Raw genomic sequence first — 12,193 nt, forward strand, 5'->3', positions numbered from 1 at the left:
TGCATGAAACAGTCAATCTGATACCTGTAAGCAAGAAAAAGAAGACGACTTAATGGCTTCTACTGCTCTGAATAATAAAGCAATGCTCTCTCTCCATTAATTTCAGGTGAGAGAACTCAAGGAAGAAGCTGAGATTCGCAACTGGGCTCCACACTGTTACCTCTCCTAAGAAAACTTGGTTTCCAACAGTGAAAAGCAATGTTGTGTCACAAATTTGCCCAAAGATCAACTTAGGTGTAAGCATAACTAAGTGAAATCACCACAATGACTCAAAAGTGCATTTATGCAAAGTCCTGGAGCACAACAGACTCTCTCAAGTTATGTATCTATCCATCTTACAGACATTAACCCTCCAGGTAGATTTTTGGCACAACTTCAATTCATGTTTCTCATGGTGTCCAATCAAAAACCTAACCAGATGCAAAATAAAACCACTGTTGCTTCTGCTTACACCCCGATTTTACAAACAGCACATGAACCCTACCTGCAAGACAAACTCATGAGCAACAGGCTGACAGAGGGTCAGATGAGCAAGAAGGATAAAGCTATGGACTCCTAGCACCAACATGCAACAGAAGTGTGAAAACCAGAGCTATGGAGATCTAGTCCCTTGGGTAATGAAGGCACATTATAAATCACCCATGGGAGAAAGGTGAGCCCTGTCCAGAGGTGAGCTCATGTGGGTGGGCTAGCAGCAAGCATGTGCTGAGCGATAGCCAAGTAAACAGCATTTTGAACCCCCAGTAGACTTTCTCATGGCAAAAGGAAACCCTTCTGGACTGTTAGCTCCAGTGCTGAATCTACAGTCACGATTTGCCCAGCCCCAATAGACTTCCACATTACAGTTTTTACTAACTGGAGGCATTGGCATGATACCATCCAACTAATCTATGGGCTGCACAAAGGAACTGAAGAACAGAACGACTTCTTCTACTGCAATAACAACTCCAGGACTTAACTGAGTCATCAGGCGCTGCGGGCCAGCCACAGCTCTGCTGCCAAGTGGGTTGGCTATGTCAGAACAGCTTTCCACAGGCTGCTGGCAGAATAATATGCCATCTTGGTGTCTGGAGCTGTCAGTCACCACTAGAGAAGACCACAGCACTAATACTTCGTGTTTGTATCGGTATCCTTTTGAACACGTTAGGACACAGCCCCACCACCCCTGCAGGCTGACCAAGCGCTCATTGCAATAAAGAGGAGCAGCTGAAAGCTGGCTTTTTTATCTCTAAGATTCTGTAACTCTCCTTAAGGCCAATGCTACAAGCCCATCGTGCAAACTAGATGGCTGCTGAATACACGTTATAAGAAAACTTGCTGAAAAAAAATGGCAGTTCTATTTGTCTCATCTATTTAAATTATTTCTCAGTTAGTTCTCCTGTGTGGCTGATCCCTTCAGAGCCTCTCACAACAGCTGTAACTTCAAAACTTATTCTGGAGTACGTTACCAGTTTAGACTGAAGACTCTTTAGGACTTTACACAGTATCACTTATACACTTGGTGACTTCACAAACCCTGTTCTGTTTTCTGGTACTCTTCAGTTTTCATTTTACATTCTTGGCTCCAGCTTTTCACACAAATATAATAAAACCCACTGACCTCTTCCACTAATGCCCCATAAAACTAATTTACCACCACTGTTTGAACCACTACAGAATTAAATGGTAAAAAGTCCACATGTATCTAGGACCACTTACACTTTTGGGAAAGACCAAATGTCAGGGCTGTCTCTTCTCCCTTTGGTGCTACTATCTATCAGCTCATACAGGAAGGCTTCTGCTTTGGGGGGTAACTCACTGATGAATGCAATTTCAGACAGGAACTGGAGAAGAGATCAGGGAGGTTCATCTGAAAGCTCTGAGTTTGCAGATGTTACGTGTGGGATGGGCTAATGTAGCCACACACCTAAATATGCAAGTTTTGGCTACAGAAGATTTCTTTCTCTGGTCTGATGTAATCCTTTCCATTCTGCATCTTTACAATGAGGCATTCAAGCAAGAAGATCAGTTAGTCTACACACAGGATTAAAGGTCATGCCTTATGTGCCTTCAAATGCTAATATCAGTTAAGTAACAGCTTGGAAAAAAATCCCCTTCTTGGTACATCCTCCCCTGCTGAACTGAGAAGAGCTTCACTACCCGCCTGCCACATCAACACAGCTGAAGATTGGAAACTCTGCTGTTTTTCCTCAGGGATCTGAAATGCCATTAAGCATGTTATAAATACCCACAAAACTCTCTTTCTCTCAGCCAAATGACAACTTGTATCTTATTATTCTTTAAGTACAGAGCTTTTTTTTTTTTTTTTAAAAGAGTGGTGAGGGGAAAAGGGAAAAAAGGAGCATTTATGCCATAACCACAAAACAAAACAAGGTGTTGATTGGTGCAGGGTGAGGGAACAAGGAAAGAAGCAGCCAGTGCCAAATTGATGCCAATGGAAAGGGCAAGACCTTTTATGAAAACTGACAGCAGTTTTCTAGTAGTTAAAGAGTAGCACTAGCGCTATCAGATGGAAACCTTTCTGAATCTTCCATTGGAAGTATGCAACAATTCTTTTTTTGCAATTTCAGATGCATTTGCAAGTGGAGGATCCTTTCCAAAAAGCAGGCAATGGACAGAATCAAAAAATCATTCCCAAGAGATGATGTGTATTCCTGTGCCATTGTCCTGAATAACTCTTCTACAACCAGAAGAAAAGCATCTTCTCTGGCCTTCAGAACAAGTGAAAAGGACAGAAATAGCAAAAGTCAGGCCAACAAAACCACATTAAAGGTATATTCATGCCTTCAGTCTCTGCCAGAATGCACTCTCTACCTACCATCAATAAAAACAAAGAAATAAACCTCCATCTCAGCGATGACAAGAGCACCCTGTGTCAAAGCTCCTTTCTTGAACTACACTCTTCCTATGGTGAAATCAAGGGCTTACTGAAGTACTTGCCAGATTTTCATCAATTTTATTAGGATCTGTATTCTGTTCCTAGTATTTGCAATAAGGAGCTGCCAAGCAGCTGAGTAACTAATGTAGTGGCCAAGTTTGTATGCAGTAAGGATTTTTTTCCCTCTGAAGAGAGATTAGTGGAAGCCCTAACACCTTTTGACAACAGGTCTACTTGCCCAATGTCAATGTTTCCATAGTGTTTTATGTGATTACCATAGAGACGGACTCAGACAACTTTAGGTAAGTGCTGTGGTCTGACAGCTTGTCAGTTCCCCAACCTACCCAGCTGAGCAGGTCCAGCTCAAATAATCATCAGTTTGACTCAATCAGTTGAACAGAACCTGAAAAATGCCTTACTATTGACATGAAGCATCAAAGACAAAGAGCAATTAAGAGTCCTTCACTAAACTTACACCATCTCTAAAAGCTGATGAAGCTCATGATTCAAGGGAAAGATATGGCAGGAAGGGAAATAAGCCATGTCTCAAACACACTTCATTCCCTTAAATCTGCATCTTGTAACAAGACAGGATTTCTGCAAAAGAAGTCACTAATGTAGAGTGAAAATAAACAGCAATAGCACAGTTATGTGACATATGGCCATGTGTGTGTATAAGCAACTATTTCACACAGCTGTGTGACACTCAGATGAAGATCTGCAGGGTCTGGATTTAAAACAGAAGAGAATTCAAGCGCTGCTGCCCCAAGAGCAGATGCAGGCAGCGGAGCAACCCTGGCTCAGCTAAAGGACGGACAATCTCTCAACATTTACATAGAACAGATGACGACAGAGGTTAGTTACTGAGGGTCTGCTAGGAAAAGCACAATCAAGACAACTTCCACTTTCTATCATGCTTTTGTTTACGTTTCTTATTTCTCAAACCAACTCCCGGTGGTATGCAATAGTCTCTGATCCAAGCAGGACTGCAGACAGACACTATCAGAAGAAAACCTGTCTTGATGCACAAACTCACTTGGGAGGAGAGGATAGTCATGCTCCAAATATGGACAATCACCACACTGTCCCAACACGGAACATACAATGCTCATGAGTAATTGTATGATAAGAACTCAACAAATACTGTGTCTGGTACCACAGAGACTCGCACACTACAGATAAAATATTACATTTTTAGGGTTAATTCTTCTCTGAACCACATATACTTAAGAGGTATGACCAGTAAACATTATGGAAATAAATCCATTATTCCACAATATGGGCAATGACTGCAGGTTTTCGAGGAAGCTTCCTGTAGCTACTTAGAAATACAGCATTGCTCACTCGCCCCTCTAAATCACCGTGTGGCATGGCTCCATTTCAGCTAACAGGTATCTGTGTTTTCACAGCTAGCAGCAGATCTCTCTGGTGAAGCTTTAAGTGTAGAAAGCATGAACAGATCCTTTGGGGTGAGAGGCATGCTATTTATGTGGAACATTATTACAGAGGTATCCACTGTGAATACTTTGTTATATTTAATAGCTGCAACAAACTTCAACAATGGCTCAACAAACTTCTTTACACATGCAAGGACTAGCCCTCCACTCAGCTGAATCCAGTTGCTCTCCTCCAGCAGCTGCACCCAGTGATAACCAAATTCTTATATGGAAACCTAATATCATGGGTATGAGGTAAAGAAAGCTTAGTCAAACCATTGGATTTTAGGGATCTCAAAAGTTCTCACATGAACTAGTCACAGCCAAAACACTACCTGGAAAATCCATTCTGCATAGAATAAAGCCATAAAAGGTTTAAGTAGGTGAAAACAGTATTTTAGAAGCTGGCAGGAGCCATGCCCACGGCCATGACTGTCTCAGATTCTAATGCTCTTGGCACTGAAACACGAATTCTTCACAAGAGCTTTAATTTTTCTAATATAGGACAATCTTGCCAATCTAACCTATTGACTTTCCACTATTTTATTGAGTGGCAGTGATCAGGCACAGTCTGAAAACTGGTTTTCCATTATCCCAATGGAGAACTTCATATGCCACAGTCAGACTCATGTAAAAACTCTTCAGTCAGGTATAGTTTTCATGTCCTGTATCCTCATATAAATATCACTATGGCAATTTGTATGCTTAATATGCGTGCTTCCACTTCCCTACCATCAGTGTGGCAACTCTGGGTGAAGAAATCCCTTAAATTTAGAGTTGAGGAGTCTGAAGGTATCTGCTGCTCCTAGGTAAGGTTTTGAGGTTTTCCTCCTCCTTGGAATAAGGACTATGAGTCTCTTCAGCAAGCAGATATGAGCACAGTTTTTTTTTTTCCCCCAGCTGCTGGAAAGCCTCAATGAGATCTGTGATGGGGTGGGAGAAGGGCTGCCTTTCTGCTTGGAATTTCTCACGTGCAGCAGTCTCAACACAGAGAAAGCAAGATTGACCTTTAAAGCTCAGAGTCAGCGTCAATGTTTTGCCCACTACCAAGACAGATTCTTCAATTTCCCATACGTTTTCTGCATTTAAAAATACGTAAGGAGCAATTTTTACGTGGGAAAGGCTAAGCTGTCAGCTGAGTGAATGCCTGATAGGCAGCCAAAGGCTCTCTCCTTTGCAACTGGCAGGAGACAAAACACAGAATGCTACTGTTCAAGGAGCCTGGCATCTCCCAGAAGGATGAGCTCTTGCTGCCTCTCCTCACTGTTGCTGACATAATTCCTTTTGTTCCTTCCCTAGGAGAGATTTGACTTGTTTGTACAAGAGAGGGCGAGTAGTGAGCATGGTACAGCAAGCTCACTCCCCCAGCTGAGCTCCCAGATGGCTTCTGCTAATTTAACTTGGTCCTGAGTCGGTACATCTGTCCTGCACTTGAAACGTCATCACTTCGCCTATCAAAAGCTCCATAGTTTCACACCAAGGCTGAGACTACAGCAAAGATCAGCCAAGATTTCTCCTCTCATTTCCTTCTAACACATGTGATTCAAACCTCAAACCTATCCAGAGGCCTGTGCTAACATGTTTACCACTCTCAGCTCCTACTATTTGCTAAAAGGGCTCAGTGTTCCCTGGTACCCAAGTGCTCTGCAGAAGCTCTACAGCACAAATTCAGGCCACAGCCGTGCGAGCAGTTTCACCATGATTTTATTTTCAAAAGCGAAAAATCATGGAATCGTTCCAAAAAAGAAACCACAAGTCTTAAAATCTTACGAGTAGTTTAGTGAGAAGATGCTGAGTGTGCCAACATCTCGAGCTTTCCTACAAAGCCCTGAAAAATGAGAGCTAAGGAGCCAGCAGCAGAAGCAAAAATTAGGCATAAAGCTAAAATTGGTCTGGCAGAGTAATTCTGATTAGAAAGCGGAAAGTCACACCAGCTTGCTGTCACTGTGCAGCTTCTTTGAGGAAAAGGTGTGGGTGTTCTTAACAGCAGTTTAAGGCTGCCAATTAGCTTGAACACTGTTGAGCTCCTCTAAGCCTCTTAGTTGCAGCACAGCCAATTGCTAAACTTACAAAGGGCAATTGATCTTCGCTTCCCTCGCTGCGCCTGTGTCTCCAGCCCTGTTCCCATGGTCTGTACTCAGCCAGGTTCATGAGAGACAGTGTGACAGATGTGTCTATCAGGAGACATCAGCACCTTCTCGAAGGGATTGGTGCCAGCAACCTCAAATCATTCAATCATCTGCGCACCTCGTAGCTCAACAAGTGGAACCTGAAAACACAACCCAATCAAGGTGGGAACCTTACAAAACACGCAGGTGCGCTTCACGCTCAGCCCAGCCTCCCATGTGTGCCTGCAAACAAGCGGCTCATTGTGCAGCCCTGTAAATCTCATGACATCACCACAACAGAAGCTCCTATCTATGTGAAAACACAATTGGGTTCCCAGGATACCCGAGATTTCAAATAACGCTGCAGTCACTCAAAACCATCGCTGTGACTCTTCCTACCATACAAGCAGGTTTTCCTTCCTTCTTATTGAGCGCTCGTTCCCTGCCCTGGACCACTCATCTTTGCTCCTGAATATTAAGTACATTTTTCTCTCACATTTAAAATTCCCACTTGGCCCACAAAATGCTTTGGAATCCCAAAACAGAAATGGTTATTACAAACCTGTAGAGAGGATTACAAAAGATTACATGACCCTATCACATAGCTGCCAAGTTCTGAGAAGATTCTCAAGTGACACTTCTCTCCAAAGCAAGGAGAAGCTTTCATGAGAGGTTTAGGAAGTGCAAAATGGAGAATAGCAGAAAACTTCATTATTCGTGGGAGAAAAAAAATCTGCAGTTTTCCCTCTTAATTTATGCATGGTTCTTTTCTTACCCAACTCTACATTCTTCCTCCTTTTCTCTGTAATGCTTGCTCTCATCAACCCCTAATCTCCATCTCACAGCCTCTTCAGCAACAAGCATCCAGACTGGGCTGCTCCCTCTTTATTCTTGGCAGCAGCACAAGAAGAAGACTAGAGGAAAAGCATCCTGAAGTTAAAAAGGACCTTGTCCAGGGCAGCTGTGAAAAAAACCCACTCAACAACAAAACAACTAACCATTTAAAAGCTCAGTTCCTGCACATCTTTGGGGTGCACAAAAATGTTCTCATATACTTGTAGTCAAAGCTAAACATATATGTTCCACAAGCGGTGCACAGACCTTGGCAAAAGCACCATTGCCCAAGGTTCAAAACACAGCTTTAACCCCCCCACCACACTTGCCAAGGAGGCATCAACCAGCTGACATTCATCTGTCACAGACCAGTTTGAAGACAGCAATACCCTTTTGCTTTCTTCTGCCAAGGAAGGAGGTGTGAGAAGAGCAAAAGGTCGAGAAGTCTTTCTGCAGACAAGAACAAGCCACAGGAACAGACAAGGTGATGAGATAGTGACCACAACAAGTTCAAGTTGAACAACTGAAAAACAAACACACAGTCTCTCAGACTTTCACAAGCAGTTTAAATGACACTATGCAGGCTACTTCTTTTTAAAAGCTTCATTTTTGGCTTTCCTTCAAGGAAAGAGATATATTCTTTGTCACTGATCTAAACAGTCTCAACCTATAAACTAAACTTCTCGGAGAAATGTCAGGATTGCTGAATTCTCCTTCCCTTAAACATACCTCTACAGAAACACAGCTTCTGTGGTCTCAGAAAACAGTCCTCCCCGTATGTGGTGGTTTTCATGGTAAGAAACGAGAAGCAATGAAAAACAAAATTCAGTAACAATAATAATAACAAAAAATACTAGGCACAAAGCTCTCACATGATGCTCCTTCAGATCTAGGAGTTTTAAATGCTCAGTCATCCTAGCATCACTGCACAGCCTGTTGCTGCTGTGCTCTGTTAGTTATTTTCAACCTGAACATTTCTTGAAGCCTGAGTATATAGCAGTGATCAGAGGCTTTTTTTGGACTGTAGATTTTTTTTCCCTCAACAGACTTTTGGGAAAAGGAGTTCCAACCACCAGTGATGTCTCAGAGAGACAAGTTTATTTCCCTTGTCGAAGAGACAGTTCACAGGACACTAAAATCTATTGCAAGGATGTGCATTTTTTTGCCTATGATCCAGGTCATTCAGGCATATAGGCTAAACATAGCTTTCTTATTTTAACCATTTAAAACAAATGATTTAGTAAGGGACCACCTCAAGGGATTCAAATATAATGCAAAAGAAGCCCTCCAGTACTCCCCATGCTATTTAAAAAGACCCACTCTGCTTCCTTCTGGCATCTTCAAAATGTTTTCAGAACCTGGAACCAGCTATTATACACCAATTTGTTCACTTGACCTACTTAAAAACAAAACCCCACACAAAAGCCCCAGAATACTCTCTATTCCATTTTTCTCCTCAATAACTGAACAGTCATCATGCATCTCATAATGCAACTCTAATATATGAAAGACTGGATTTTTTTCCATCCTGTAAAGATGGTTGAGACACAAAATTTTAGAGGAAAGAGACCAGATTGTGTAATGAGGATTCTGAGCCGTATTTAGATATATGCAAAGAGATGTCTTATTTCAAATAATCTGAATACCACACTTAATCCAGTACAGCGAGGTAACAAGCTGTCATACTTCTTTTATCAGGTCTAGCCTTTAACCTTTAGTTACAGGTTATATGAGGTTAGTTTCCCTTTGTAATTTAACTCAGCTGTTGTACCTGGGTTTTTTAGAGGGAAAGGTGGTGTCTGGAGAAAAATCCACTTGGGTTAAACATAGGGAAGTCACCACCAATTCGCTCAAGGCGGGACACTGAAGGCTCAGGACTCTCCCGACTCACAGCACTTTGCTCTCCTTATTGAAACATGATGTCAATATTTGCAAATCAAACCTCAGCTTTGTTCTGGAATTTCAAAATAGGATTCCTTTCTTCTTGCCTACTCTATATGATGTTGAGGGAAACTAGCTGTGAAAGAAAGAGGCAATACTGGAAGAGTATTGCCAGGGCAAAGAAATTGCAAGTGCTGAGCTAACACTGTGTGAGGGGAAATTCATTCTCGTAGGCCAGCTCAATTTGGACATCTTAGCCATGCTGAGATCAAGGCTCCTGAGATACCACCAAAACAGGTGGAGCAGGTTTACCAAGCTTTTGGCAAAGCCAAATAAGCATGATTAATGTATCCTTTGATGATGGGCTAGCTAATTAAAAGGATTTGTAGCAAGGGTGCAGCATTTCAGGGATTCTTCAACTATGTTTTCTCTATATTTAATATGTTTACTTCTTTCTCCAGTATGAAGAATAAAGCCAACCCCACATCCTTGCCCCAACCATCCTCCATGCTAGAGCCCACGCTTGCTTAGTTTTTCCTTCTTACTCCTGCTACATTCCCCAAACCTGCAGAATGTAAAGCTTGTGAGGATCAGATCTCTCATTAGTCATTACCCTGCTTTTTAGCTGATTTGTCTGGTACTTAGTGGTAATGCTACAAGTCCCTTAAGTGCAAATATGCACTTATTTCCAAATGTTTTCCCTGCAGTAGGTTTTCTAAACCATTATCATGAAACCCCCAGAGCAGACCTCCAAACCTCCTTCTATAAGAAATGTACAGCCACAAGTGCTTATCTCCAAAATCCTGGAAGGAGAACAAATTAACCCTGTAAGGATAACCAGTGCAGAGAAACAATTTGATTCTAGTATTCTATGAAAATGTCTTTCCTACAGTAATGCTAACCAGAAATTTACAGGTCATAACCTTGCAGAAACAAGACTGATAACACCTAATTAGCAGTTCTGCTGCACAACTGCATTTTGTAATGGTAAATCCAACCAGACCATAAGGAAAGGGAGAAAGGAATCTTTAAATAAATATAATAATTTTCAATCAGTTTGAAGATTTGCTTTATGTTACTGTTTTGTGGGGTTCCTCTCCCAGCAGGAATAATGAAGCCACACAAATGATTTTATGAGTTATTACTCAAATTCGTTTCACTCCTATTGGGAAGCAATTTACACGGGCAGCAGAGATTGTAATTAATTTATTTTTAAATCAAAATCCTAAGAATTCTATTTGCTGCCAGAAGATGGGTGGAGAAGGTAAGGAAAGTTCATGTACCCAAGAGACTATTAACTAGAACCAACTTGGACAATACAATTTGAGAAGCATTTCCTTCCAGCTACTGTAGAGAGTTGTCCTCACCATGCCTTTACTTAAGCAGCCAATTTTCCACCACTGAGTACAATGAGATTTCAAAACACACATGAAATCAGGGTGTAAACAGACACAAACATCCACTTAGTGATAGAACAAAAGAAAATACAGGGCAAAAAACTTGAGCTCCTCTATTTTCTGCCTGTTATAAAATATCTTGGCATTTTAAATATAGCCTGCTCCGTGCCTCCAGCTCCCCTCCCCCCCTTTTTTTTTCCAGTGACTGTATTATCACAAAATACCCTACTTAGTTGTCTTTGCAGTTAAGTTCTTAATTTTTTTTGGGGGGGGGTGGGGGGCAGGGAGGTTGAAGGAAAAATTCCCGATATTAACACTCAGGGAATCAGATTTCAGTTTCATCAGTTTCAGATAAAAGCAACAGCAGCAGCTGATAAAGCATGAATGAGGCCCTCATGCCACAGGAGGGAGCGGCACATCAGCTGGCCCATGCTAACAGTACAAAGCAAGACCATTTAAAATACACACGAAGATCTTGTCAGAGACAGCAGAAATGACAACCAGATGAGAGGCAGCACCAAAGAGTGAAAGATTAAGGAACAACTCCCTTCTTTCAAGAGTTTTAAAGACAGGCAGTGCTGCTTCCACATCATTAGAGCAGGATGGTACCTTACTCCCAAGCCCTGACGGATGTCAAACTTATTTTTGTAACTCTCTGGTGATAAAAAACATGCATGGTGTATTGTTCATTTCCTCCTTACTACTTAGTTTGCCAAAAGCTTTAAGCTCCGCTTTCCTTGACACATCTACAGACCAGTACTATTTGTTCTCCTCTCAGTGACTAATGATGATCATGCACATCCCTTCTCTTTGTAAAAGCCTCTTTTAACAACAGTACAAGAACTGGAAATGGTGTCTTGGTACCTGGGACCAGTTTTGCTAGCCCTGAAGGAATCAGACAAAATGATGAAAAGAAAAAGAAGAAAAAAAATCTATTTATCCTCTCCAAAATTCTCATGTGATTAAAATCCATTAAAATGCAAACAGGCTTGAATTTTATTTTATCCATCAGTGACCACACTTCACTGTCCCTAGGCTACGACTGTCTCTTTGTGAATTCTCTGCACATAAGTGGAGTCAAGCTCTAGGTTTAGGAGCAATCGGTCTAATAAACCTTGCTAAATACATATGTGTGTATATAGCTTATAATGATTTCCATTTTTCACGGTGATTTACACTGATCATTGAAAAGTACATTCAGCTTCATGTTTGCTCACCTCTGAATAAACAAAGTGAAGGCTGTTGGGTATCCAAGGACGAATGAGACATTACAGATGTAGACAAAACCTATCATCACCCTGGAAGCATTTCTCTTTGAAATTATACAGCCATGCAGAAGTTAATAGAAAACTCCACTCTGAATATGTGTTTTCAATTCTGCCTGGGCTTGTTGGGGGCAGGGAGGGAGGCTGATGAAACATAGAAACATAGACTATTTCAATGGAATGGACCTACAATAATCATCTAGTACAACTGAAGAGCTTCTATGCTGTCACTTTTTTCCCCTCCACATACGTGATGATTCAGAAACATGTGACCTGGTAAGGATGTTTTTCTTCTCCTTGCATTCTACAGTTTCCATTTCTCAGGCTAGTTCTCCTTAGGTTCCTATGTCTAAGTATGTATACAATATGCCTACCTGGAGCTTTATCATTAGAA

At 41.5% G+C, this 12,193-nt stretch overlaps 1 protein-coding gene across 9 annotated transcripts in view; it reads right to left on the bottom strand.

Moving 5' to 3' along the window:
- The window catches only part of RASAL2 (RAS protein activator like 2), a 187,673-nt gene that overhangs the window by 105,915 nt on the left and 69,565 nt on the right, over positions 1-12,193 (bottom strand). The gene's annotated exons all lie outside the window — the stretch shown is intronic.

This window comes from Colius striatus, chromosome 10 (genome assembly GCF_028858725.1).
Source record: "Colius striatus isolate bColStr4 chromosome 10, bColStr4.1.hap1, whole genome shotgun sequence".
Classification (NCBI taxonomy): Eukaryota; Metazoa; Chordata; class Aves; order Coliiformes; family Coliidae; genus Colius; species Colius striatus.